The sequence below is a fragment of the Gadus macrocephalus genome, chromosome 4 (assembly GCF_031168955.1).
Source record: "Gadus macrocephalus chromosome 4, ASM3116895v1".
NCBI classification, from domain to species: domain Eukaryota; kingdom Metazoa; phylum Chordata; class Actinopteri; order Gadiformes; family Gadidae; genus Gadus; species Gadus macrocephalus.
Window position 1 is genome coordinate 32,542,835 of NC_082385.1, and position 4,984 is coordinate 32,547,818.

General features: G+C 47.5%; 1 protein-coding gene across 1 annotated transcript in view; it reads right to left on the minus strand.

The window, feature by feature from the left end:
- LOC132455419 (vang-like protein 1) overlaps positions 1-1,118 on the minus strand; it is a 19,530-nt gene extending 18,412 nt beyond the window's left edge. Inside the window, exon 1 of the mRNA XM_060049297.1 lies at positions 376-1,118. The gene's annotated coding sequence lies outside the window, so the exon portion shown is untranslated. The remainder of the gene's footprint in view (positions 1-375) is intronic.
- Positions 1,119-4,984: the final 3,866 nt, after the last annotated feature.

The window sequence follows — 4,984 nt, forward strand, 5'->3', positions numbered from 1 at the left end:
ACGCACACACACACACGCACACAAACACGCACACTTTAAGTGGATTCGTGGCAATGTACAACACTCAACAGCAGCGCGGGGGTGGGGGGGGGGGGGGGGGGGGGGGGTTAGGGTTGTGCTAGCGCAGGGTTGTGCGAGCGCAGCGGCCCGTGATAGTGCTAGCATGCTAGCGGTGTGTAGGGTAAGCGGAGAGAGGGACGACAGCAGCGCTGCGTTGTCCTCGCGTTGTTTCAGACCACTCCCCCCCCCCCGTCCTGACCCACTTAAGGTGCGCGTTGTGACTACAGGTGCTTTGTGATATGGGAGGAGGTGTGGGACTGGTGCCGGCATTCTGGTTACGGGTACTTAGCTAGGGGTTAGCTTAGCGTTACTTACCGTCTAAAAGGTAGGCTTTCAATTTAGCTTTGAAAGCTTCTAAAGAGGATTAGCAGCGGCGACGACACAAGAGACAACAGGAGAGAGGCAAGGGTTAGGGTCCTCGGGATTGGTTAGTGTTAATGACCTCGTCGACCAATCCTCCAACATTAGTAAGGTTAGTCATGAATGGATAATACTTGCAAAGTTAGGCAAAGCAGGGAACAAGGCTGTGAGTGCCACTGCGGTTACCCCTCGGATCAATTTGTTTCGTCGTCCGGCGAAATGGCTGCGAGGGGAGGGTTAGAGTCCCATGCCGAACCCCTTGAGCATTGTGGTAGAACTGGCAGGATGTGGATCACACTGCGGTCAATGGAGACTCGACACACTCTCGTTATGGTGAAACATGTGTCCCACCGACCCACGCTGAAACAGTGAGATTATCCAACTGAAACTCTGCTATTTTTTGTCGAATAAAGCATGTTTATGTTTTTAACGATGTCATTGGTCCGGGATTTGCTCCTCTGATTTGGACCAAATGACATCAATCTATGGTCCAAAACTTTGCCAGGGATTTTCTCGCGTCAACGGAGATGCCATCGTCATCGGAGGCCGTGAGGCTTCCCGGACTCTGCTAAATCCGAAATGAGCCGAAACGTGACGGTATCCCTTTAAGTAAAAGAAATCTCCCACCAACCTTCACTATAACATCTCAACCACGCCGACGACAACAGGTCACTCAAGCAAAGTGAAAGTGAAAGTAAAAGAGGTCAGACTCACCCTCGGCCGGGGCTGCTGGGAACTCACCATCCACGTTGTACACCTTGAGGCCCGCCAGGTGCTTGGCCGCCCGGGACTTGGAGGCCGTGAGCAGGGAGGGGTTGTGGATGGGGAAGTCCCGGTAGTAGTTCTCCAGCACGGCCAACGCAGCCCGCTGGATGCTGTGGGGAGAGAGAGAGGGAGAGAGAGAGGGAGGTAGAGAGGAGGAGAGAGAGAGAGAGAGAGAGAGAGAGAGAGAGAGAGAGAGAGAGAGAGAGAGAGAGAGAGAGAGAGTAGTAATGGTTAGGAAGTGTTCCTTCCGCAGGGCGTCATTCCAAAGCCCTACCTGCCCCCCTAATAGAGAGGATTCTCCATCCACTGTAATCACTTTGGATAGAAGTGTCTGCTGAGTGACTAGACATGCTGAAAGGTTCTATTCCCCAAAATCAGCCTCTGCCTACCTGAAGGCATCCTCGAGCAAGACGCCTCAACCCCTCGCTCAGCAATGATGTATCTCTATTCACTGTCACCTCGGATAGAAGCGTCTCCTAAAAAGCCTGAATAGTAGCTTGATAACGCTTTGGAAGGATTCGGGGTTGGGTTGGGAGGGAGAGCAGGGATAAAGGAAAGTCATTAAGTGCCTTTTTTAAGGATGCGACGGAAACACACCGGAAGCTTCTCTCTGTGAATAGGTAACAGTGGGGCGGAGGTTCTGGAACGCGGGGGGCGTTGGAAAGAGGAGCCCCCCCCCCTTGCAGAGATTAGATTTCCTACTTTGAGACGCGAGACCTCGCAGGACTACTCGGAAGCCGATCAACGCCCACTCCATTTCAGGCGGAGGATTTGGGTGGATTTTGAGAGGCGGGATGAATATAAATTACAATGGAGTCTAAGAGAATAACAGTTGGGAGTTGGAAAGGGGAGAGAAGGGGAGAGAACGCAAAGTATCGCACCAAAAATCAATCCACACCAGTTGAACATTTAGTACATTTCGAGTTGATCAGCAGGGCTGGAATAAATTAGCGATAGGGCAAGGGTTATTCCTTTGAGAAAGGGGTTCAGAAAAACAATGCGCTGAAGATGTTTACTCCACCAGATCTACGCAGGGAGAAACAAGTCTCTATCTAACGATCGATAGCAACACTATGAATGCAGAAACATACACATTGACGACAGGCTTAAACAACCTCGCAGAACTTAACGCTGCATCTGCGTAGGCGACCAGGGTATCTGCAGGTTCCAGCAGGTCAAATTTAAGACTTTTTAAGACCTTTTTAATACCACCTTGAATGAAATTCAGACCTAAAACACGCGATGGTGGGGGTTGGCAACAGACGCGAGCCAACTTCGGAAACGGACGTCTTCCAGCCAACTGTCCTTGAATTTGCACCTACCCATTGTCGCAGACTAGCTAGCAAGCACGCAGATAATCGTTTATGTATGCATTTATGTGTGCTGCGGTGAAGTTGAACGGAATGACACCAGGTTTAACAATGATAGTCATACTCCGAGGAAAAGGCGGGCAGACAAAACTGTTGGTACCGCCCCCGAAAACCACCAAACCTCCAACATGAACAGAAAACGCGGGAGAAAGTGGGAATCGATCAAAAAAACACAGCACAGAAAGTTGAACACAAATCGAAATGGAATTACACCTGATCAGGGTGCAATACGTACTAGAATTATTTGTACCTGCCGGAGGGAAAGTCCTACTGGCCCTGGCAACAGTTTCTTAATATTAGACTCCGGGCTGATCGGAGCGCATGCTGCATCATGTCAGCCTCAGCGGCGCCACGGCCAAACAGAGATTACACCAGATTGATGTTTTCAACACACAATACATGATGGAGCACTTGGCTCGGCCCAGAATAGTCCCCTTACAGACAGCGGCGGGTTCAGACAGCGGCGATTATCACGATGATTACGGTTTACAACAAGACTCGGCGCCGCTGCTTTCATTCAACGGCCAAATGACGTTCGATCATTTTCACCCAAACACTTTCCTTAGCGAGGGGAGTGATCCTTAAAGGATTAAGGGAGAGTTTCTGAAACTCATGTGTACACAATGGGGTTCCTAATGGGCTCCTACGTAGCTCTATTGGTATGTAGGGCGTCAAATCGGCCAGGGTTAGGGGCGTGCTTCCCACAGGTTCACCCTTAGCTACGAATGTGTACTCACACTGTGATCCGAGGCCGTAGATAAAAGCATCCACTCAATGCCACATATAACTTTATTATATATACCGGATTAAAATATCTAGGTGACACTACTGCGGCGTTACTAAAATAGCTTTGATTCATCACAGAGGAGTCGTCTTCAACGCTAGCATACCAAACACCAAACAAAGTGCATAGCAATGAACGAACCATTACAACTTGGTGAGTTTATAACAAGATCGCTCTCCACCACGGGTGTAATGCTACGTAATTCCCGCCCACAAGTCAGGACAGAACAGATGTGGGCAGCTGCTGGTCGTTCTCTTACTTCAGCCTGCTGCTCCAAAACACTCTCAAAGGCTTTTCAACTGGCTTAGCTGCGCATAAAGGCTGTGTGTGCGCTTGTGTGTGTGTGTTTGCAAAACACATGTTTGCGTGACACGGGTGTCTCTATTTTTATCCGAGGAACCGTAGTTGTTTTTTAAACGCACATGACACGCTTACTCAACGAGCAAACGCTTACTCAACGAGCAAACGTTGGCGCCACATGTTAACATGGGACTGAGGCTTCCTATTAAGCTAAGTTGATCCACACTACAGTCCCTTATCATAACTCAAATAAAATCAAGCGCGCCAACCCGTGTTTAAGTTAAAAAGGACTGCTAAAGGATTTGAAACTGAATACTTAGTAGTAATACCTACTTTTCGTTTGCATCTCTTATATCTATCTATCTTTTCGCTGTTGATCTCTGAACCAAATCTTTGAATCAGAAGTGCTGCAACAGCGGTATTCATAGTCCAAAGGTGTTTATCTGTGGCGTGGAAAGTGCTGGTTCGGCAAGTAGGCAACTTGACACTTAACACTACAATACGTATTTGTTATTATTTTAAAGTGGATGTAAATTCAGCTTTTTAAATCTCTGCTCCTTCAGAACCCAGCCATAAAATGGGACAGGGTTGGCTTCGACAAGGCAATTTAACAGGTTATGAAAAGCAAATGGTCCTTCAGCAAAGGTATTTCTCTTTAGCCACTACAGAACATCCATTAGCAACCGGCAATATCTCCATCACAGGAGGAGCAAGCACGGGCTGCATAGCTAGGCTAAAGTGACAGTTTTTCACGATTGCTATTCAATTTTCTCTATCTATTTAAGTTCTGCTATTATGGGATAGGAGGGTGTACGTGATACATTTAAATTATACAAACATATACATCTTTCTTTATTGAGCGGAAGTTTGGAAAGATATAAACAAAAAACGCTAAAGATGGCCACATCAACAACCTATGTTTACAGCCAAACAAAAACAAAACGAAAAGCATCGTCTTCTGTATTTCAACCTCTCGCCTGTTTTTTAAATGTTTTCTATTTCTAGATTAAAGACAGGACACAACTATGCACAGCTATCCCTAGCCACCAGCATTGGTCTCTCACAGCTAAATGCCTCCTAGCTGATAGCACATAAACACCCTTTCTTACTTTCTCTCTCGTGCCTCCTGCGAATATACAAAAAAAGATCCTGGGGGCAGTTTCTTTGAATACATTAAAACTCTCCCTCTCTCTCTCTCTCTCCTCTCCCTTCGCTGGTAGCAACATTCCTGGGGCAGTTGCTTTTGAATACACTAAAGCTCTCTCTCTCTCTCTCTCTCTCTCTCTCGTCTCTCCTCTCTCTCTCTCTCTCTCTCTCTCTCTCTCTGATCTCTCACTCTTTCTTT